Below are 24,999 nucleotides of genomic sequence, written 5' to 3' on the forward strand. Positions count from 1 at the left end.
ATCCTTATCTTCTAAATGCATTCTGTTTGAATTACTTGCTTGGCCCATTTTTCGACCTCTGAGTAATCATTTTTGGACTTTGGAAAGTTTCCTTGGTTTCTTAAAACTTAGTATTCTTTGATGCCAGTTTCATTTCATCAGTGAATAAAAAAAGTTAAACGTAAACCAAATGTGCACATTCAGGATATGAGAGTCATCTATAAAAGAGGGCATTTGTAAAGTAGCAGTGGAAATCCATGTGTTCATGTTTTTAGGAGTGAGGCCTATGATCATCTCCTAATATATAGACTTGCTTCATACCTTTGCAGATCAATGTTTCTGCAACATCTTGTGATATTTGTGTAAGTATGTCAACGATGTATCTATGAGATATTTAGGCTTAAAGAGCGGCATTGTGATGTTTGATCGGTAATGAATATGATAGAATTTATATACTAATTAAACTGTATACAGTGGGTATGAAAAGTATTCAGACATTTTTCACTCTGTTTCATTGCAGCCATTTGGTAAATTCAAAATAGTTCACCTTTTTCTCATTAATGTTCACTCTCCATCCAATCCAGACTAAAAAAAAACAGAAATGTAGAAGTTTTTGCAAATGTATTAAAAAAGAAAAACAGAAATATCACATGGTCATAAGTATTCCGGCCCTTTGCTCAGTATTGAGTAGAAGCACCTTTTGAGCTAGTACAGCCATGAGTCTTCTTGGGAATGATGCAACAAGTTTTTCACACCTGGATATGGGGATCCTCTGCCATTCTTCCTTGAAGATCCTCTCCAGTTCCATCAGGTTGGATGGTGAACGTTCGTGGACAGCGATTTTCAGGTCTTTCCAGAGATGCTCAATTGGGTGTAGGTCAGGGCTCTGGCTGGGCCAGTCAAGAATGGTCACAGAGTTGTTCTGAAGCCACTCCTTTGTTATTTTAGCTGTGTGCTTAGGGTCATTGTCTTGTTGGAATGTGAACTTCGGCCAAGTCTGAGGTCCAGAGCACTCTGTAAGAGGTTTTCATCCAGGATATCTCTGTACTTGGCCACATTCATGGTTCCTTCAATGACAACCAGTCATTCTTTTTTACTGCAGCTGAAAAACACCCCATAGCATAATGCTGCCACCACGTTTCACTGTTGGGATTGTATTGGGCAAGTGATGAGCAGTGCCTGGTTTTCTCCACACGTACCGCTTAGAATTATCAACAAAAAGGTCTATCTTCATCTCATCAGACCAGAGAATCTTATTTCTTATAGTCTGGGAGTCCTTAATGTGTTTTTTAGCAAACTCTATGCGGGCTTTCATATGTCTTGCACTGAGGAGAGGCTTCTGTCAGGCCACTCTGCCATAAAGGTCTGACTGGTAGAGGGCTGCAGTGATAGTTGACTTAGTGGAACTTTCTCCCATCTCCCTACTGCATCTCTGGAGCTCAGCCACAGTGATCTTGGGGTTCTTCTTTACCTCTCTCACAAAGGCTCTTCTCCCACGATTGCTCAGTTTGGCTGGATGGCCAGGTCTAGGAAGACTTCTGGTGGTCCTAACTTCTTCCATTTAAGGACTATGGAGGCCACTGTTCTCTTAGGAACCTTGAGTACTGCAGAAATTCTGTTGTAACCTTGGCCAGATCTGTGCCTTCCAACAATACTGTCTCAGAGCTTCTTGGCCAGTTCCTTTGACCTCATGATTCTCATTTGTTCTGAAACACACTGTGAGCTCTTATTTAGACAGGTGTGTGCCTTTCCAAATCAAGTCCTATCAGTTTAATTAAACACAGTTGGATTCCAATGAAGGAGTAGAACCATCTCAAGGAGGATCACAAGGAAATGGACAGCAAGTGACTTAAATCTGAGTGTCTGGGCAAAGGGTCTGAAAACTTATGATCATGTGATAGTTCAGTTTTTCTTTTTTAATAAATTGCAAAAATTTCTACATTTCTGTTTTTTCAGTCAAGATGGGGTACAGAGTGTACTTTAATGAGAAAAAATATGAACTTTTTTGAATTTACCAAATGGCTGCAATTAAACAAAGAGTGAAAAATTTAAAGGGTCTGAAAGAATGGAGAGGTCTGTAATTTTTATCGTAGGTACAGTTCAACGGTGAAAGACAGAATCTAAAAATAAAAAAAACAGAAAATCCCATTGTATGATTTTTAAATAATTAAATTGCATTCTATTGCATGAAATAAGTATTTTATCACCTACCAACCAGCAAGAATTCTGGCTCTCACAGTCCTTTTAGTTTTCTTTAAGAAGCCTCCTACTCTGCACTCATTACCTGTATTAATTGCACCTGTTTGACCTTGTTACCTGTATAAAAGACACCTGTCCACACACTCAATCACATTCCAGCCTCTCCACCATGGCCAAGACCCAAGAGCTGTCTAAGGACACCAGGGAAAAACTTGTAGACCTGCACAAGGCTGGGATGGGCTACAGGATAATAGGCAAGCTGCTTGGTGAGAAGGCAACAACTGTTGGCACAATTATTAGAAAATGGAAGAAACACAAGATGGCTGTCAATCTTCCTCAGTTGGGGCTCCAATATCAGTAGCATCTATTGGATCACCGATAGATGCTACTCCGTACCAGAGGCCGGCGCCATTTTTCTCTGAATAAATTTCTATCAGCTGATAAAATAATTAAATGCATATTATAGATGCGATAATTCTGCAGCACCACCGTCTGCCTGCTGAATGTGATTTTTTCAATACATATTATATTCAGTATGTAAAATAAGTTGAATTTTAATACAGTTGAATACCTAAGCAGAGCACCACATAAAGCCCCACCCACAGGCCCCAATAGCCCCACCCACAGGCCGCCTCGGACCCCGAGAATCTTATTAACTGAAAATAAAGATTAAACAACCACAAGATGGATCTCACCCGTATAACGGCGCCGACCTGACACTAATCCTGGCCTGTCCAATATAGAGGCACCATGCAGTCTGCAGAGGCATATCACCTAGATAACAAGAGCACACATATAGAGCCAGTACCCCCATTTTAATGTAGCATTTGGGGTGTGGAAGATGAGCACCTTGACCATGGCTACTGGCCCGTGACATGTTACACATGCACCTCTGGTGTAATCATCTAATGCCATTTAAGAATGCCTCAAGAAGATGAACGCTGCCTGAGTATTCAGGTAGTATACCCTTTTACTAGCACGGTTTTCAGGAGTCAAGCTTCATTTTCCACTTAGCGTCAGATCACCTTCTTAGATGCTCATCTTCTTTTATCTAGCAACCAGTTTCTACTACCTACTCAGTACAGCTATAAAGGTACCTGATAACTGACTCATCACTGCTATTCCTGGTGGTGTCTCCACCTTCAACACTGCTGTATAAAGGTATTTAAAAAAAAACTTGACTCTACTATTACTGGTGCTAACCGCACCCTTAACTCTCCTATCAAGGTGCCTGATAATCAGCTCATTTCTGCTATTCCTTGTGCTGTTTGCACCCTCACCTCTGAAATCAAGGTGCCAGGTAACCAGCTTATCTCTGCTCTTCCTTCAATGTTTCTCATAACCACATCATCTCTGCTATTCCTTGTGCAATATGAACCTTCAACTCTGCTGTATCAAAGTATCTGATAAGCAACTTGTCTTGGCTATTCCTTTTGCTGTCTGCAACCGCAAATCTGCTATTTCTATTAAGACACTATATAGCCAACTCATCTCTGCTATTCATGGTACTATATGTACTCTAAATGCTGCTAACATAACTACCTACTTTATTCTGCCTTATAACCACCTTAACTTTGCTATTTCTGATGTAGTGATTTTATTATTTATTGTGACTGTATACACATACCAAAGATGTATATATCATTTAATGTTTGGGGACTTGCATGTCATAAAATTTTAAAGTTCATCTGTGTAATTTTTTCGAGGACCTCTTTTTACATTTTTAATTTTTCCTTAAGTCCTCTCTTTAAATTATTTTAAAAATTTTTATTCTCAAATAAATATTTTCAGTTTTTTAAATTTTAATGTATTGCATTACTATACAGTTACATGATAAGCCATTGTACACATGGAGCTGCTTGAGCATACCTAAGCATTCCCTAAAAATAAGAAATATTGTTAGACCTCCTCAAGGTTTTTATTTTTTTTACAAATGACCTATGGCATGAATATGGGCCACGATTGCAACACAGCAAGTCCTAATGATGCAATTGAAGGGGACCCCCCACTTTCTTATTGAATGCCACAATCAGTGGTAATCATTGCATTCAAAGGTCTAAATGGCGGAGATTAAAGGTTCCTCTGGTCTCGACTATTAGAACCAGTCTACATATATGTATTTCAAGCAATTCCCCAGTTCTTCGTTGTCATGTGGTTAATATAGACCCCAATACAATTTACTGGCAAATTTTCATATCTAGTATCCTACTGGAAACATTTTCAAGTATGAATTTGTTTTTTGTATATTGAGTTGTAGAAGTAGCTGTTCTCAGAGGAAAGCAAACTACATAGCACGAAAACAGAAAACAAATATAAGTAAGAGCATAAAAAATGCTTTTTACTTTCTTACCATATCTAGAAATATCCACAACAGAAAACTGTCTGGATCGGCATGCAAATAAATTGATGATGTTATGCGACTTATCAAGTATTCAGCTTATGGCTATTGTAAAGGAGTTTAATTAATCTTACTGCTGACAAGGATAGATTGCTAAAGAAAATGCAAATAGGATCAAATCCAAATGTTTTAAGATGCATGTTACAAACTTCTATAGAAAAAATATGTAAGAACAAGAGTTGACCTGGAGCTGGATGCGCAGCACAGAAACACAACTTTGTTCTTGTATGATACAGTGAAATACTATATGTTTATAAATGAAAGATGGTAAGATCATGGACACCTATACAATAAGATATTAATGAATCAACACCAAAGAAAATCCAACAAAGCAAAAATTAGAAAATGCCAAATATGCTTTATTAGAAAATAAAAACATGTACAATCAATAATATGAAACATAAAACATGAAGCATTTCAATGTGAAACGCGCGTCGGGTGTGGTGGGTGCCTGGACTACTCTGACCCTTATAGGTAATATGTATAGCTCTCTTGTTTATTGTGTTGGGGATATGCACTTTTATGGATTACATTGACACTGGTGGGCATGATGTGTGTACATATTGGCCATTAAACAAATGTAACTAATACCAATATCCATCAGTACCCTGGTATCATATTGTTAACTACACATGACATATATTCTAATGAAGAGATCATGATATTTTGAAAGCCATACTACTATTAGTATATACATTTACAGTACAGACCAAAAGTTTGGACACACCTTCTCATTTAAAGATTTTTCTGTATTTTCATGACTATGTACTATTGTACATTCACAATGAAGGCATCAAAACTATGAATTAACACATGTGGAATTATATACTTAACAAAAAAGTGTGAAACAACTGAAAATATGTCTTATATTCTAGGTTCTTCAAAGTAGCTACCTTTTGCTTTGATGACTGCTTTGCACACTCTTGGCATTCTCTTCATGAGCTTCAAGAGGTAGTCACCGGGAATGGTCTTCCAACAATCTTGAAGGAGTTCCCAGAGATGCTTAGCACTTGTTGGCCCTTTGCCTTCACTCTGCGGTCCAGCTCACCCCAAACCATCTTGATTGGGTTCAGGTCTGCTTACTGTGGAGGCTAGGTCATCTGGCATAGCACCCCATCACTCTCCTTCTTGGTCAAATAGCCCTTACACAGCCTGGAGATGTGTTTGGGGTCATTGTCTTGTTGAAAAATAAATGATGGTCCAACTAAATGCAAACCGGATGGAATAGCATGCAGCTGCAAGATGCTGTGGTAGCCATGCTGGTTCAGTATGCCTTCAATTTTGAACAAATTCCCAACAGTGTCACCAGCAAAGCACATCTCCTCCATGCTTCACGGTGGGAACCAGGCTTGTAGAGTCCATCCGTTCACCTTTTCTGCATCGCACAAAGACACGGTGGTTGGAACCAAAGATCTCAAATTTGGACTCATCAGACCAAAGCACAGATTTTCACTGGTCTAATGTCCATTCCTTCTGTTCTTTAGCCCAAACAAGTCTCTTCTGCTTGTTGCCTGTCCTTATCAGTGGTTTCCTAGCAGCTATTTTATCATGAAGGCCTGCTGCACAAAGTCTCCTCTTGAGTGTGAATGTACAATTTTCATAGTCATGAAAATACAGAAAAATCTTTAAATGAGAAGGTGTGTCCAAACTTTTGGTCTGTACTGTATATTTACATTGTATCCGGGTTACCCACCCTTGGTTTTTAATTGTGGTGTTTGTCTGGTAATTTTTACAAATACATATCTTTTATGTTTCATACTATTGATTGTACATGTTTTTTATTATCTAATAAAGTATATTTGGCATTTTCTAATCTTTTCTTTGTTGGATTTTCTTTGATGTTGATTCAAGGCCATAATCCGTAAAATGTCACTGAGGTAAAGTACCCTTACAGCATTATTATTTGGAAAGTAATGTTGGCTGGTCAAAGACAAACTTCTAGGACTCAATGTCAGTTCTGTATTAGGGGCACAACAATCATAGAGGATTTTGGCCTCCATTTGAGGTACCTGACACAGTTGCCATTGTAAACTATAGCTCAATTCACAATTTTTTGCCATAGTGAAATCAAAGCGTTTTAGCCACTATTAACTTGATGCATAAATATCAAAATCAATTTGATCAAGGATTTTCGAATTTCAGCTATAATTCTTGCCGAAATTGTGATAATCATTCCTATTTTATCTATATAGCTAAATTGTACTTACGGAATAAAAATAAAAAATATATATCAAATAATGCATCAACTGCGATGACTGGGAGAAGCTCTATGTGGACATTTTCGTAGTATTACATGCCACTTATTCAACTTAAGTCAATCAAGGTCAAGTTGAGGTGAATCCTCACTCTTGCTTTCATAGGGGAGTCTTGGGGGACTTCACGATGACATGTATACAAATGTAACCTGGTTAGTTGAATCATTTAAGCCTCATCTCCGGGTGGACACATAGACCACAGGAGTTGGAAGCAGGAAGGCACATGAGAAGCGAGGACTTGGCACACTCCGGTAACTTGGGAGCAGCAGTACGGATGAAATGGAACCCAGTAAGGCTTGATGCAAGTTAAAGCATGCTGTGCACAGAAGGTGGAGCACATCAAACAGAGGTCTAGAGACTTAATCCTAAAATACAGATGCATGTCTTACTGGGCTTTAAATAGGATTAGAGAAATTATGTAATTAATCTACACTGGGCAACTTGCAAAACTTGATGTGCAGCACAACACGGGGCAGCGGACCAAGGTGAAGGGAGCAGAGCCTGGGATACCAGGGACAGGTATTTAACAAACACATTGAAGTTGACCATACACATTAGATTTTTTTCTCTTTTTTAATGGCCTTTGGCTCGAACTCGAACCATGGTGACTTGATGGACTAACTATCTGTAGGAAGATCGATCTTGTGCAAGATTGGTCCACCAGGGTCTTCTCCATCATTATCTTGATAGCATCAAGCCATTGGGTTTCTGGTCTTCCTCTTCTTTTTCCTTCTATTCTTCCGATCATGGTGTCAATCTCCAATAAGTACTGTCTTTGCATGACTTGTCCAAAGTAGAAAAGTCGTAGCTTGGTGATCCTTGGTGACATATTAGGCAGTGGTGTATCCAGGGGGGGGCAGCTGGGGCATGTGCTCCGGGCACAGCCGACAGGGGGGCGCCAGCAGGCCGCCTGATGCGGCGGTCCAAGGAGGAGGCTCCCCGTCGGCTGAATTCTGCCGCCCCCACACTGAGATGCTTCCGTTCTCTGAGCCGGCTGTCCGTTCTCTGAGCCGGCTGCTCCCAAGAAAGTTCTTGATCTATGCCAGGGGTCTCAAACATGTGGCCCCCGGGCCGCATGCGGCTCCTGAGGCAGGTGTTATGGTTCTCAATGGCAAGAGAACATAGCCCAGCAAACATAAGTACTAGCTCTTGGAAGGATGGAAACTAAACTGACCATGAACTAAACCTGCCGCACAACTAACAGTAGCCGGGTAGCGTAGCCTACGTTTTTATCCCTAGACGCCCAGCGCCGGCCGGAGGACTAACTAATCCTGGCAGAGGAAAATATAGTCCTGGCTCACCTCTAGAGAAATTTCCCCGATAGGCAGACAGAGGCCCCCACATATATTGGCGGTGATTTTAGATGAAATGACAAACGTAGTATGAAAATAGGTTTAGCAAAATTGAGGTCCGCTTACTAGATAGCAGGAAGACAGAAAGGGCACTTTCATGGTCAGCTGAAAGCCCTATCAAAATACCATCCTGAAATTACTTTAAGACTCTAGTATTAACTCATAACATCAGAGTGGCAATTTCAGATCACAAGAGCTTTCCAGACACAGAAACGAAACTACAGCTGTGAACTGGAACAAAATGCAAAAACAAACGAGGACTAAAGTCCAACTTAGCTGGGAGTTGTCTAGCAGCAGGAACATGCACAGAAAGGCTTCTGATTACAATGTTGACCGGCATGGAAGTGACAGAGGAGCAAGGTTAAATAGCGACTCCCACATCCTGATGGAAACAGGTGAACAGAGGGGATGATGCACACCAGTTCAATTCCACCAGTGGCCACCGGGGGAGCCCAAAATCCAATTTCACAACAGTACCCCCCCCTCAAGGAGGGGGCACCGAACCCTCACCAGAACCACCAGGGCGATCAGGATGAGCCCTATGAAAGGCACGGACCAGATCGGAGGCATGAACATCAGAGGCAGTCACCCAAGAATTATCCTCCTGACCGTATCCCTTCCATTTGACCAGATACTGGAGTTTCCGTCTGGAAACACGGGAGTCCAAGATTTTTTCCACAACGTACTCCAACTCGCCCTCAACCAACACCGGAGCAGGAGGCTCAACGGAAGGCACAACCGGTACCTCATACCTGCGCAACAATGACCGATGAAAAACATTATGAATAGAAAAAGATGCAGGGAGGTCCAAACGGAAGGACACAGGGTTAAGAATCTCCAATATCTTGTACGGGCCGATGAACCGAGGCTTAAACTTAGGAGAAGAAACCCTCATAGGGACAAAACGAGAAGACAACCACACCAAGTCCCCAACACAAAGCCGAGGACCAACCCGACGCCGGCGGTTGGCAAAAAGCTGAGTCTTCTCCTGGGACAACTTCAAATTGTCCACTACCTGCCCCCAAATCTGATGCAACCTCTCCACCACAGCATCCACTCCAGGACAATCCGAAGTATCCACCTGACCAGAAGAAAATCGAGGATGAAACCCCGAATTACAGAAAAAAGGAGACACCAAGGTGGCAGAGCTGGCCCGATTATTGAGGGCAAACTCCGCTAAAGGCAAAAAAGCAACCCAATCATCCTGATCTGCAGACACAAAACACCTCAAATATGTCTCCAAGGTCTGATTCGTCCGCTCGGTCTGGCCATTTGTCTGAGGATGGAAAGCAGACGAGAAAGACAAATCTATGCCCATCCTAGCACAGAATGCTCGCCAAAATCTAGACACGAGTTGGGTTCCTCTGTCAGAAACGATATTCTCCGGAATACCATGCAAACGGACCACATTTTGAAAAAACAGAGGAACCAACTCGGAAGAAGAAGGCAACTTAGGCAGGGGAACCAAATGGACCATCTTAGAGAAACGGTCACACACCACCCAGATGACAGACATCTTCTGAGAAACAGGAAGATCCGAAAAAAAATCCATCGAGATGTGCGTCCAGGGCCTCTTCGGGATAGGCAAGGGCAACAACAATCCACTAGCCCGAGAACAACAAGGCTTGGCCCGAGCACAAACGTCACAAGACTGCACAAAGCCTCGCACATCTCGAGACAGGGAAGGCCACCAGAAGGACCTTGCCACCAAATCCCTGGTACCAAAGATTCTAGTATGACCTGTCAACGCAGAAGAATGAACCTCAGAAATGACTTTACTGGTCCAATCATCAGGAACAAACAGTCTACCAGGTGGGCAACGATCAGGTCTATCCGCCTGAAACTCCTGCAAGGCCCGCCGCAGGTCTGGAGAAACGGCAGACAATATCACTCCATCCTTAAGGATACCTGTAGGTTCAGAGTTACCAGGGGAGTCAGGCTCAAAACTCCTAGAAAGGGCATCCGCCTTAACATTCTTAGAACCCGGCAGGTAGGACACCACAAAATTAAACCGAGAGAAAAACAACGACCAGCGCGCCTGTCTAGGATTCAGGCGTCTGGCGGACTCAAGATAAATTAGATTTTTGTGGTCAGTCAATACCACCACCTGATGTCTAGCCCCCTCAAGCCAATGACGCCACTCCTCAAAAGCCCACTTCATGGCCAAAAGCTCCCGATTCCCAACATCATAATTCCGCTCGGCGGGCGAAAATTTACGCGAGAAAAAGGCACAAGGTCTCATCACGGAACAATCGGAACTTCTCTGCGACAAAACTGCCCCAGCTCCGATTTCAGAAGCGTCGACCTCAACCTGAAAAGGAAGAGCAACATCAGGCTGACGCAACACAGGGGCGGAAGAAAAGCGGCGCTTAAGCTCCCGAAAGGCCTCCACAGCAGCAGGGGACCAATCAGCAACATCAGCACCCTTCTTAGTCAAATCAGTCAATGGTTTAACAACATCAGAAAAACCAGCAATAAATCGACGATAAAAGTTAGCAAAGCCCAAAAATTTCTGAAGACTCTTAAGAGAAGAGGGTTGCGTCCAATCACAAATAGCCTGAACCTTGACAGGATCCATCTCGATGGAAGAGGGGGAAAAAATATATCCCAAAAAGGAAATCTTTTGAACCCCAAAAACGCACTTAGAACCCTTCACACACAAGGAATTAGACCGCAAAACCTGAAAAACCCTCCTGACCTGCTGGACATGAGAGTCCCAGTCATCCGAAAAAATCAAAATATCATCCAGATACACAATCATAAATTTATCCAAATAATCATGGAAAATGTCATGCATAAAGGACTGAAAGACTGAAGGGGCATTTGAAAGACCAAAAGGCATCACCAAATACTCAAAGTGGCCCTCGGGCGTATTAAATGCGGTCTTCCACTCATCCCCCTGCTTAATTCGCACCAAATTATACGCCCCACGGAGATCTATCTTAGAGAACCACTTGGCCCCCTTTATGCGAGCAAACAAATCAGTCAGCAGTGGCAACGGATATTGATATTTAACCGTGATTTTATTCAAAAGCCGATAATCAATACACGGTCTCAAAGAGCCATCTTTCTTAGCCACAAAGAAAAAACCGGCTCCTAAGGGAGATGACGAAGGACGAATATGTCCCTTTTCCAAGGACTCCTTTATATATTCTCGCATAGCAGCATGTTCAGGCACAGACAGATTAAATAAACGACCCTTAGGGTATTTACTACCCGGAATCAAATCTATGGCACAATCGCACTCCCGGTGCGGAGGTAATGAACCAAGCTTAGGTTCTTCAAAAACGTCACGATATTCAGTCAAGAATTCAGGAATCTCAGAGGGAATAGATGATGAAATGGAAACCACAGGTACGTCCCCATGCGTCCCCTTACATCCCCAGCTTAACACAGACATAGCTTTCCAGTCAAGGACTGGGTTATGAGATTGCAGCCATGGCAATCCAAGCACCAACACATCATGTAGGTTATACAGCACAAGAAAGCGAATAATCTCCTGATGATCCGGATTAATCCGCATAGTTACTTGTGTCCAGTATTGTGGTTTATTACTAGCCAATGGGGTGGAGTCAATCCCCTTCAGGGGTATAGGAGTTTCAAGAGGCTCCAAATCATACCCACAGCGTTTGGCAAAGGACCAATCCATAAGACTCAAAGCGGCGCCAGAGTCGACATAGGCATCCGCGGTAATAGATGATAAAGAACAAATCAGGGTCACAGATAGAATAAACTTAGACTGTAAAGTGCCAATTGAAACAGACTTATCAAGCTTCTTAGTACGCTTAGAGCATGCTGATATAACATGAGTTGAATCACCGCAATAGAAGCACAACCCATTTTTTCGTCTTAAATTCTGCCGTTCACTTCTGGACAGAATTCTATCACATTGCATATTCTCTGGCGTCTTCTCAGTAGACACCGCCAAATGGTGCACAGGTTTGCGCTCCCGCAGACGCCTATCGATCTGGATAGCCATTGTCATGGACTCATTCAGACCCGCAGGCACAGGGAACCCCACCATAACATCCTTAATGGCATCAGAGAGACCCTCTCTGAAATTCGCCGCCAGGGCGCACTCATTCCACTGAGTAAGCACAGCCCATTTACGGAATTTCTGGCAGTATATTTCAGCTTCGTCTTGCCCCTGAGATAGGGACATCAAGGCCTTTTCCGCCTGAAGCTCTAACTGAGGTTCCTCATAAAGCAACCCCAAGGCCAGAAAAAACGCATCTACATTGAGCAACGCAGGATCCCCTGGAGCTAATGGAAAAGCCCAATCCTGAGGGTCGCCCCGGAGCAAGGAAATCACAATCCTGACCTGCTGAGCAGGATCTCCAGCAGAGCGAGATTTCAGGGACAAAAACAACTTGCAATTATTTTTGAAATTTTGAAAGCAAGATCTATTCCCCGAGAAAAATTCAGGCAAAGGAATTCTAGGTTCAGATATAGGAACATGAACAACAAAATCTTGTAAATTTTGAACTTTCGTGGTGAGATTATTCAAACCTGCAGCTAAACTCTGAATATCCATTTTAAACAGGTGAACACAGAGCCATTCCAGGATTAGAAGGAGAGAGAGAGAGAGAAAGGCTGCAATATAGGCAGACTTGCAAGAGATTCAATTACAAGCACACTCAGAACTGAAGGGAAGGAAAAAAAAAAAAAAATCTTCAGCAGACTTCTCTTTTCTCTCCTTTCTCTGTCAATTAATTTAACCCTTTTTGGTCCGGTCAAACTGTTATGGTTCTCAATGGCAAGAGAACATAGCCCAGCAAACATAAGTACTAGCTCTTGGAAGGATGGAAACTAAACTGACCATGAACTAAACCTGCCGCACAACTAACAGTAGCCGGGTAGCGTAGCCTACGTTTTTATCCCTAGACGCCCAGCGCCGGCCGGAGGACTAACTAATCCTGGCAGAGGAAAATATAGTCCTGGCTCACCTCTAGAGAAATTTCCCCGATAGGCAGACAGAGGCCCCCACATATATTGGCGGTGATTTTAGATGAAATGACAAACGTAGTATGAAAATAGGTTTAGCAAAATTGAGGTCCGCTTACTAGATAGCAGGAAGACAGAAAGGGCACTTTCATGGTCAGCTGAAAGCCCTATCAAAATACCATCCTGAAATTACTTTAAGACTCTAGTATTAACTCATAACTAGTGTTGAGCGATACTTTCCGATATCGGAAAGTATCGGTATCGGAAAGTATCGGCCGATACCGTCAAAATATCGGATCCAATCCGATACCGATACCCGATCCCAATGCAAGTCAATGGGACGAAAATATCGGAATTAAAATAAACCCTTTATAAACTTGTAGGTTCATTCTACATGAAGGAAAACAACTAAGAATAATGTAGGATGTATTGGGGGACGTGGCGGAGATATTAAAGGGACAGAGGTTTAGCCCAATGTAATAGAATAGCAGGATTTTTAATTTTTTTTTATGAAGTTCGGCGTTAGAAAGAATTTGACTATGTTATTTTTTTTTTTTTTTATGTCAGATATTGATGTTTCACTACTTCCACGCCCTTCACCTTCTTTTTTACTTCTCCCACGCTTTCTTCTTAATTATCCTCATCATCAGCTTCTTTGACATCAACTTCTTCACCTTATTCATCTTCTTCTTCATCTTCTACCTATTATTTTTTGGGTTACATTGTTCATATTCTTTTTATTTTACTATTATCTTCATCATATTCAACTTCTTCATCATATTCTTATTTGTGACAGGCATTCCCGTAGTTGTTATCTATAAAAGTTTGAAGATTACACCTTCCGTTCTGCCTGTCACAAACCAGTTACATTTGTCCGCGTTCAGTTTGGCCTGCAGCATCAGGCTTTATCCAGGGGCACCACGAGGAGGAACGGACTCACCCCCATACACTGCTTAGTCTTCTTCTGCTTATAATTTACATAATATTTTTTTGCTCTGATATTTTGTGTTATGCTTAATGTCCTTCTGCTCTTTGTTCTGCAGCCTCTTGTTCTTCTGCTTCTCGGTCTTCCAGGTCGTCGTCGTCTCCAGGGTCGTCGTCTCCGGGGTCGTCGTCATCGGGGTGGTCTCCGGGGTCGTCGTCATCGGGGTGGTCTTCAGGGTCATCGTCTCCAGGGTCGTCGTCATCACGGTGGTTGTCGTCTCTGGTGTCGTCGTCATCTTAGGGGTGTTCTTCCGGGTCATCGTGTTTAGTCTCTTGAACTTGGAAATGTAGCAGAAGGTACAAGAAGGCTGAGAAAATGCCGAGAACCAGCTGATGGAACTGGAACTCGGATGGCTACCCGAAGGTCCAAGAGCCAATGGAACTACCGAGGACCAGCTGACGTTACTGGAACCCGGTTACTAAGCAGGAGGTACCCGTGCCTGAAAGCACTACCAAGGACCACCTGACGTTGGTGGAACTCGGATACCCAGAGGGAGGCACCTAAGCCAAAGGCTCTGCCCGGAACCAGCTGACGGTACTGGAACCAGGATGGGGAGCAGAAGGTACAAGAGCAAAAGACACTGCCGAGAACCAGCTGACGGTGCTGGAACCCGGATGGGTAGCCGAAGGTCCAAGAGCCAATGGAACTACCGAGGACCAGCTGACGTTACTGGAACCCGGTTACTAAGCAGGAGGTACCCGTGCCTGAAAGCACTACCAAGGACCACCTGACGTTGGTGGAACTCGGATACCCAGAGGGAGGCACCTAAGCCAAAGGCTCTGCCCGGAACCAGCTGACGGTACTGGAACCAGGATGTGGAGCAGAAGGTACAAGAGCAAGTGTCTGCGTGGCTTTTGCAGGACACGTTGCCGGCTGCACAGCAGGGGAACAGCTGGCGGTGCTGGACCCCACTGACACATTGGCGAGGTGTTTGGCTCTGTGCAGCCAGCACTTCCGGACAGCAACGAGCGGTGTTGTAGCCCGGGCTCTGCAGGGGGAGCAGAGTGTAGGCCGAAGCCTACTTGAACCAATTTCAAAGGTAACCTTTAACCCCCCCTCAGGGGTTAGAAAGTAGAAGAGCCACAGCTTATGCAGCAGTAGTGCTGCACAAGTCAAAGGTTGCTCTTTTAATTTCGCTCCTTGCACACGCTGAATGAAACACGTATAACATTTAGCCCTTTATACAGTCAAACTGTGTTGGAGGCGCGAGTTCCCTTTGTAATGAGACGCAGCACAGATGTCAAGAATCCCACCTTGGTGCTGGGTGCAGCCTCCTGAGCGTTGTTATTTGCTGTACAGGAGTCTGCGCTGTCGTGTTATCCCCTGGCCTAGCGCTGTTAGCGCTGCCCATCTTCTGACCTCATTTAATGTTGGCCGGTGCGGTTCGCGATGCCCATGAATCACAGCCCCGCAGTGTATTGACATAGTTTAAACACTGCGGGGCTGGGATTCATGGCCTGGCGCAGTACATATGTTCGCCTCTCGCTTGGGTTCTTACACCTGCTTCAGACTATGTGGCGTCATCTGATCCCTTATCGCATGCCACGGCCATGAAGCCGCACAGTCCGAAGAAGGCGGAAGGAGAGGAGGGACAGGCGAACTGATGCACTGATCCTGCCCATCAATCACACCCTCGCAGTCCCAATAAATAAGACACCGAGGGGCGTTGTGTGGGTCAGGGCGGCCGCAGAGGCGCAGGCAGCCAAACAATGATGCCAGAAGACGGGCAGCGCTACCAAGGGGGTTGCAGCGTGTCATTACAAAGGAAAGTCACACCACCGGGACGGTTAAATGGTCACACAGAGGACACATTGCAGACGTGTTTTCAGTTCCACATGTGCGAGGAGAATACGTTTCTGAGCCACCTTGCACACATGCAGCAGTACCGCTGTACAAGGTGGCTGGATAACGTAAAAACGCCTGGGGGAGGGGGGACAGGTTCCCTTCAATTTCAGTTCTTGTGTCTGCGTGGCTTTTGCAGGACACGTTGCCGGCTGCACAGCAGGGGAACAGCTGGCGGTGCTGGACCCCACTGACACATTGGCTGGTGTTTTTCTCTGTGCAGCTAGCACATCTGGGCAAAAACTGGCGGTGTGTTAGAGCCCAGGGACAGCAGGAGGAGAAGCAGGAGGAGGAGGAGCAGGGGGAGGGGAGTGTAGGCCGAAGCCTGCACAGGCGGCAGCTTTGGGTGTGTTGTGTCTGCGTGGCTTTTGCAGGACACGTTGCCGGCTACACAGCAGGGGAACAGCTGGCGGTGCTGGACCCCACTGACACATTGGCGAGGTGTTTGGCTCTGTGCAGCCAGCACTTCCGGACAGCAACTAGCGTTGTTGGAGCCCGGGCTCTGCAGGTGGAGCAGAGTGTAGGCCGAAGCCTAATTGAACCGATTTCAAAAGTCACCTTTAACCCCCCCTCAGGGGTTAGAAAGTAGAAGAGCCACAGCTTATGCAGCAGCAGTGCTGCGCAAGTCAAAGGTTGCTCTTGTAATTTATCTCCTTGCACACGCTGAATGGAACACGTATAACATTTAGCCCTTTATACAGTCAAACTGTGTAATGGAGGCGAGAGTTCCCTTTGTAATGAGACGCAGCACAGGTGTCAAGAATCCCACCTTGGTGCTGGGTGCAGCCTCCCGAGCGTTGTTATTTGCTGTACAGGAGTCTGCGCTGTCGTGTTATCCCCTGGCCTAGCGCCGTTAGCGCTGCCCATCTTCTGGCATCATGTAATGTCGGCCGGTGCGGTTCGCGATGCCCATGAATCCCAGCCCCGCAGTGTCTTAACATTGTTAAAACACTGCGGGGCTGGGATTCAGGGCCTGGCGCAGCACATATGTTCGCCTCTCACACTCGGGTCCTTACACCCGCTTCAGACTGTGCGGCGTCATCTGATCCCTTATCGCATGCCACGGCCATGAAGCCGCATAGTCCGAAGAAGGCGGAAGGAGAGGAGGGACAGGCGAACTGATGCACTGATCCTGCCCATCAATCACACCCTCGCAGTCCCAATAAATAAGACACCGAGGGGCGTTGTGTGGGTCAGGGCGGCCGCAGAGGCGCAGGCAGCCAAACAATGATGCCAGAAGACGGGCAGCGCTACCAAGGGGGTTGCAGCGTGTCATTACAAAGGAAAGTCACACCACCGGGACGGTTAAATGGTCACACAGAGGACACATTGCAGACGTGTTTTCAGTTCCACATGTGCGAGGAGAATACGTTTCTGAGCCACCTTGCACACATGCAGCAATACCGCTGTACAAGGTGGCTGGATAACGTAAAAACGCCTGGGGGAGGGGGGACAGGTTCCCTTCAATTTCAGTTCTTGTGTCTGCGTGGCTTTTGCAGGACACGTTGCCGGCTGCACAGCAGGGGAACAGCTGGCGGTGCTGGACCCCACTGACACATTGGCTGGTGTTTTTCTCTGTGCAGCTAGCACATCTGGGCAAAAACTGGCGGTGTGTTAGAGCCCAGGGACAGCAGGAGGAGGAGCAGGAGGAGGAGGAGCAGGGGGAGGGGAGTGTAGGCCGAAGCCTGCACAGGCGGCAGCTTTGGGTGTGTTGTGTCTGCGTGGCTTTTGCAGGACACGTTGCCGGCTACACAGCAGGGGAACAGCTGGCGGTGCTGGACCCCACTGACACATTGGCGAGGTGTTTGGCTCTGTGCAGCCAGCACTTCCGGACAGCAACGAGCGGTGTTGTAGCCCGGGCTCTGCAGGGGGAGCAGAGTGTAGGCCGAAGCCTACTTGAACCAATTTCAAAGGTAACCTTTAACCCCCCCTCAGGGGTTAGAAAGTAGAAGAGCCACAGCTTATGCAGCAGTAGTGCTGCACAAGTCAAAGGTTGCTCTTTTAATTTCGCTCCTTGCACACGCTGAATGAAACACGTATAACATTTAGCCCTTTATACAGTCAAACTGTGTTGGAGGCGCGAGTTCCCTTTGTAATGAGACGCAGCACAGATGTCAAGAATCCCACCTTGGTGCTGGGTGCAGCCTCCTGAGCGTTGTTATTTGCTGTACAGGAGTCTGCGCTGTCGTGTTATCCCCTGGCCTAGCGCTGTTAGCGCTGCCCATCTTCTGACCTCATTTAATGTTGGCCGGTGCGGTTCGCGATGCCCATGAATCACAGCCCCGCAGTGTATTGACATAGTTTAAACACTGCGGGGCTGGGATTCATGGCCTGGCGCAGTACATATGTTCGCCTCTCGCTTGGGTTCTTACACCTGCTTCAGACTATGTGGCGTCATCTGATCCCTTATCGCATGCCACGGCCATGAAGCCGCACAGTCCGAAGAAGGCGGAAGGAGAGGAGGGACAGGCGAACTGATGCACTGATCCTGCCCATCAATCACACCCTCGCAGTCCCAATAAATAAGACACCGAGGGGCGTTGTGTGGGTCAGGGCGGCCGCAGAGGCGCAGGCAGCCAAACAATGATGCCAGAAGACGGGCAGCGCTACCAAGGGGGTTGCAGCGTGTCATTACAAAGGAAAGTCACACCACCGGGACGGTTAAATGGTCACACAGAGGACACATTGCAGACGTGTTTTCAGTTCCACATGTGCGAGGAGAATACGTTTCTGAGCCACCTTGCACACATGCAGCAGTACCGCTGTACAAGGTGGCTGGATAACGTAAAAACGCCTGGGGGAGGGGGGACAGGTTCCCTTCAATTTCAGTTCTTGTGTCTGCGTGGCTTTTGCAGGACACGTTGCCGGCTGCACAGCAGGGGAACAGCTGGCGGTGCTGGACCCCACTGACACATTGGCTGGTGTTTTTCTCTGTGCAGCTAGCACATCTGGGCAAAAACTGGCGGTGTGTTAGAGCCCAGGGACAGCAGGAGGAGGAGCAGGAGGAGGAGGAGCAGGGGGAGGGGAGTGTAGGCCGAAGCCTGCACAGGCGGCAGCTTTGGGTGTGTTGTGTCTGCGTGGCTTTTGCAGGACACGTTGCCGGCTACACAGCAGGGGAACAGCTGGCGGTGCTGGACCCCACTGACACATTGGCGAGGTGTTTGGCTCTGTGCAGCCAGCACTTCCGGACAGCAACGAGCGGTGTTGTAGCCCGGGCTCTGCAGGGGGAGCAGAGTGTAGGCCGAAGCCTACTTGAACCAATTTCAAAGGTAACCTTTAACCCCCCCTCAGGGGTTAGAAAGTAGAAGAGCCACAGCTTATGCAGCAGTAGTGCTGCACAAGTCAAAGGTTGCTCTTTTAATTTCGCTCCTTGCACACGCTGAATGAAACACGTATAACATTTAGCCCTTTATACAGTCAAACTGTGTTGGAGGCGCGAGTTCCCTTTGTAATGAGACGCAGCACAGATGTCAAGAATCCCACCTTGGTGCTGGGTGCAGCCTCCTGAGCGTTGTTATTTGCTGTACAGGAGTCTGCGCTGTCGTGTTATCCCCTGGCCTAGCGCTGTTAGCGCTGCCCATCTTCTGACCTCATTTAATGTTGGCCGGTGCGGTTCGCGATGCCCATGAATCACAGCCCCGCAGTGTATTGACATAGTTTAAACACTGCGGGGCTGGGATTCATGGCCTGGCGCAGTACATATGTTCGCCTCTCGCTTGGGTTCTTACACCTGCTTCAGACTATGTGGCGTCATCTGATCCCTTATCGCATGCCACGGCCATGAAGCCGCACAGTCCGAAGAAGGCGGAAGGAGAGGAGGGACAGGCGAACTGATGCACTGATCCTGCCCATCAATCACACCCTCGCAGTCCCAATAAATAAGACACCGAGGGGCGTTGTGTGGGTCAGGGCGGCCGCAGAGGCGCAGGCAGCCAAACAATGATGCCAGAAGACGGGCAGCGCTACCAAGGGGGTTGCAGCGTGTCATTACAAAGGAAAGTCACACCACCGGGACGGTTAAATGGTCACACAGAGGACACATTGCAGACGTGTTTTCAGTTCCACATGTGCGAGGAGAATACGTTTCTGAGCCACCTTGCACACATGCAGCAGTACCGCTGTACAAGGTGGCTGGATAACGTAAAAACGCCTGGGGGAGGGGGGACAGGTTCCCTTCAATTTCAGTTCTTGTGTCTGCGTGGCTTTTGCAGGACACGTTGCCGGCTGCACAGCAGGGGAACAGCTGGCGGTGCTGGACCCCACTGACACATTGGCTGGTGTTTTTCTCTGTGCAGCTAGCACATCTGGGCAAAAACTGGCGGTGTGTTAGAGCCCAGGGACAGCAGGAGGAGGAGCAGGAGGAGGAGGAGCAGGGGGAGGGGAGTGTAGGCCGAAGCCTGCACAGGCGGCAGCTTTGGGTGTGTTGTGTCTGCGTGGCTTTTGCAGGACACGTTGCCGGCTACACAGCAGGGGAACAGCTGGCGGTGCTGGACCCCACTGACACATTGGCGAGGTGTTTGGCTCTGTGCAGCCAGCACTTCCGGACAGCAACGAGCGGTGTTGTAGCCCGGGCTCTGCAGGGGGAGCAGAGTGTAGGCCGAAGCCTACTTGAACCAATTTCAAAGGTAACCTTTAACCCCCCCTCAGGGGTTAGAAAGTAGAAGAGCCACAGCTTATGCAGCAGTAGTGCTGCACAAGTCAAAGGTTGCTCTTTTAATTTCGCTCCTTGCACACGCTGAATGAAACACGTATAACATTTAGCCCTTTATACAGTCAAACTGTGTTGGAGGCGCGAGTTCCCTTTGTAATGAGACGCAGCACAGATGTCAAGAATCCCACCTTGGTGCTGGGTGCAGCCTCCTGAGCGTTGTTATTTGCTGTACAGGAGTCTGCGCTGTCGTGTTATCCCCTGGCCTAGCGCTGTTAGCGCTGCCCATCTTCTGACCTCATTTAATGTTGGCCGGTGCGGTTCGCGATGCCCATGAATCACAGCCCCGCAGTGTATTGACATAGTTTAAACACTGCGGGGCTGGGATTCATGGCCTGGCGCAGTACATATGTTCGCCTCTCGCTTGGGTTCTTACACCTGCTTCAGACTATGTGGCGTCATCTGATCCCTTATCGCATGCCACGGCCATGAAGCCGCACAGTCCGAAGAAGGCGGAAGGAGAGGAGGGACAGGCGAACTGATGCACTGATCCTGCCCATCAATCACACCCTCGCAGTCCCAATAAATAAGACACCGAGGGGCGTTGTGTGGGTCAGGGCGGCCGCAGAGGCGCAGGCAGCCAAACAATGATGCCAGAAGACGGGCAGCGCTACCAAGGGGGTTGCAGCGTGTCATTACAAAGGAAAGTCACACCACCGGGACGGTTAAATGGTCACACAGAGGACACATTGCAGACGTGTTTTCAGTTCCACATGTGCGAGGAGAATACGTTTCTGAGCCACCTTGCACACATGCAGCAGTACCGCTGTACAAGGTGGCTGGATAACGTAAAAACGCCTGGGGGAGGGGGGACAGGTTCCCTTCAATTTCAGTTCTTGTGTCTGCGTGGCTTTTGCAGGACACGTTGCCGGCTGCACAGCAGGGGAACAGCTGGCGGTGCTGGACCCCACTGACACATTGGCTGGTGTTTTTCTCTGTGCAGCTAGCACATCTGGGCAAAAACTGGCGGTGTGTTAGAGCCCAGGGACAGCAGGAGGAGGAGCAGGAGGAGGAGGAGCAGGGGGAGGGGAGTGTAGGCCGAAGCCTGCACAGGCGGCAGCTTTGGGTGTGTTGTGTCTGCGTGGCTTTTGCAGGACACGTTGCCGGCTACACAGCAGGGGAACAGCTGGCGGTGCTGGACCCCACTGACACATTGGCGAGGTGTTTGGCTCTGTGCAGCCAGCACTTCCGGACAGCAACGAGCGGTGTTGTAGCCCGGGCTCTGCAGGGGGAGCAGAGTGTAGGCCGAAGCCTACTTGAACCAATTTCAAAGGTAACCTTTAACCCCCCCTCAGGGGTTAGAAAGTAGAAGAGCCACAGCTTATGCAGCAGTAGTGCTGCACAAGTCAAAGGTTGCTCTTTTAATTTCGCTCCTTGCACACGCTGAATGAAACACGTATAACATTTAGCCCTTTATACAGTCAAACTGTGTTGGAGGCGCGAGTTCCCTTTGTAATGAGACGCAGCACAGATGTCAAGAATCCCACCTTGGTGCTGGGTGCAGCCTCCTGAGCGTTGTTATTTGCTGTACAGGAGTCTGCGCTGTCGTGTTATCCCCTGGCCTAGCGCTGTTAGCGCTGCCCATCTTCTGACCTCATTTAATGTTGGCCGGTGCGGTTCGCGATGCCCATGAATCACAGCCCCGCAGTGTATTGACATAGTTTAAACACTGCGGGGCTGGGATTCATGGCCTGGCGCAGTACATATGTTCGCCTCTCGCTTGGGTTCTTACACCTGCTTCAGACTATGTGGCGTCATCTGATCCCTTATCGCATGCCACGGCCATGAAGCCGCACAGTCCGAAGAAGGCGGAAGGAGAGGAGGGACAGGCGAACTGATGCACTGATCCTGCCCATCAATCACACCCTCGCAGTCCCAATAAATAAGACACCGAGGGGCGTTGTGTGGGTCAGGGCGGCCGCAGAGGCGCAGGCAGCCAAACAATGATGCCAGAAGACGGGCAGCGCTACCAAGGGGGTTGCAGCGTGTCATTACAAAGGAAAGTCACACCACCGGGACGGTTAAATGGTCACACAGAGGACACATTGCAGACGTGTTTTCAGTTCCACATGTGCGAGGAGAATACGTTTCTGAGCCACCTTGCACACATGCAGCAGTACCGCTGTACAAGGTGGCTGGATAACGTAAAAACGCCTGGGGGAGGGGGGACAGGTTCCCTTCAATTTCAGTTCTTGTGTCTGCGTGGCTTTTGCAGGACACGTTGCCGGCTGCACAGCAGGGGAACAGCTGGCGGTGCTGGACCCCACTGACACATTGGCTGGTGTTTTTCTCTGTGCAGCTAGCACATCTGGGCAAAAACTGGCGGTGTGTTAGAGCCCAGGGACAGCAGGAGGAGGAGCAGGAGGAGGAGGAGCAGGGGGAGGGGAGTGTAGGCCGAAGCCTGCACAGGCGGCAGCTTTGGGTGTGTTGTGTCTGCGTGGCTTTTGCAGGACACGTTGCCGGCTACACAGCAGGGGAACAGCTGGCGGTGCTGGACCCCACTGACACATTGGCGAGGTGTTTGGCTCTGTGCAGCCAGCACTTCCGGACAGCAACGAGCGGTGTTGTAGCCCGGGCTCTGCAGGGGGAGCAGAGTGTAGGCCGAAGCCTACTTGAACCAATTTCAAAGGTAACCTTTAACCCCCCCTCAGGGGTTAGAAAGTAGAAGAGCCACAGCTTATGCAGCAGTAGTGCTGCACAAGTCAAAGGTTGCTCTTTTAATTTCGCTCCTTGCACACGCTGAATGAAACACGTATAACATTTAGCCCTTTATACAGTCAAACTGTGTTGGAGGCGCGAGTTCCCTTTGTAATGAGACGCAGCACAGATGTCAAGAATCCCACCTTGGTGCTGGGTGCAGCCTCCTGAGCGTTGTTATTTGCTGTACAGGAGTCTGCGCTGTCGTGTTATCCCCTGGCCTAGCGCTGTTAGCGCTGCCCATCTTCTGACCTCATTTAATGTTGGCCGGTGCGGTTCGCGATGCCCATGAATCACAGCCCCGCAGTGTATTGACATAGTTTAAACACTGCGGGGCTGGGATTCATGGCCTGGCGCAGTACATATGTTCGCCTCTCGCTTGGGTTCTTACACCTGCTTCAGACTATGTGGCGTCATCTGATCCCTTATCGCATGCCACGGCCATGAAGCCGCACAGTCCGAAGAAGGCGGAAGGAGAGGAGGGACAGGCGAACTGATGCACTGATCCTGCCCATCAATCACACCCTCGCAGTCCCAATAAATAAGACACCGAGGGGCGTTGTGTGGGTCAGGGCGGCCGCAGAGGCGCAGGCAGCCAAACAATGATGCCAGAAGACGGGCAGCGCTACCAAGGGGGTTGCAGCGTGTCATTACAAAGGAAAGTCACACCACCGGGACGGTTAAATGGTCACACAGAGGACACATTGCAGACGTGTTTTCAGTTCCACATGTGCGAGGAGAATACGTTTCTGAGCCACCTTGCACACATGCAGCAGTACCGCTGTACAAGGTGGCTGGATAACGTAAAAACGCCTGGGGGAGGGGGGACAGGTTCCCTTCAATTTCAGTTCTTGTGTCTGCGTGGCTTTTGCAGGACACGTTGCCGGCTGCACAGCAGGGGAACAGCTGGCGGTGCTGGACCCCACTGACACATTGGCTGGTGTTTTTCTCTGTGCAGCTAGCACATCTGGGCAAAAACTGGCGGTGTGTTAGAGCCCAGGGACAGCAGGAGGAGGAGCAGGAGGAGGAGGAGCAGGGGGAGGGGAGTGTAGGCCGAAGCCTGCACAGGCGGCAGCTTTGGGTGTGTTGTGTCTGCGTGGCTTTTGCAGGACACGTTGCCGGCTACACAGCAGGGGAACAGCTGGCGGTGCTGGACCCCACTGACACATTGGCGAGGTGTTTGGCTCTGTGCAGCCAGCACTTCCGGACAGCAACGAGCGGTGTTGTAGCCCGGGCTCTGCAGGGGGAGCAGAGTGTAGGCCGAAGCCTACTTGAACCAATTTCAAAGGTAACCTTTAACCCCCCCTCAGGGGTTAGAAAGTAGAAGAGCCACAGCTTATGCAGCAGTAGTGCTGCACAAGTCAAAGGTTGCTCTTTTAATTTCGCTCCTTGCACACGCTGAATGAAACACGTATAACATTTAGCCCTTTATACAGTCAAACTGTGTTGGAGGCGCGAGTTCCCTTTGTAATGAGACGCAGCACAGATGTCAAGAATCCCACCTTGGTGCTGGGTGCAGCCTCCTGAGCGTTGTTATTTGCTGTACAGGAGTCTGCGCTGTCGTGTTATCCCCTGGCCTAGCGCTGTTAGCGCTGCCCATCTTCTGACCTCATTTAATGTTGGCCGGTGCGGTTCGCGAT

Source organism: Ranitomeya variabilis, chromosome 4 (assembly GCF_051348905.1).
Source record: "Ranitomeya variabilis isolate aRanVar5 chromosome 4, aRanVar5.hap1, whole genome shotgun sequence".
Lineage (NCBI taxonomy): Eukaryota > Metazoa > Chordata > Amphibia > Anura > Dendrobatidae > Ranitomeya > Ranitomeya variabilis.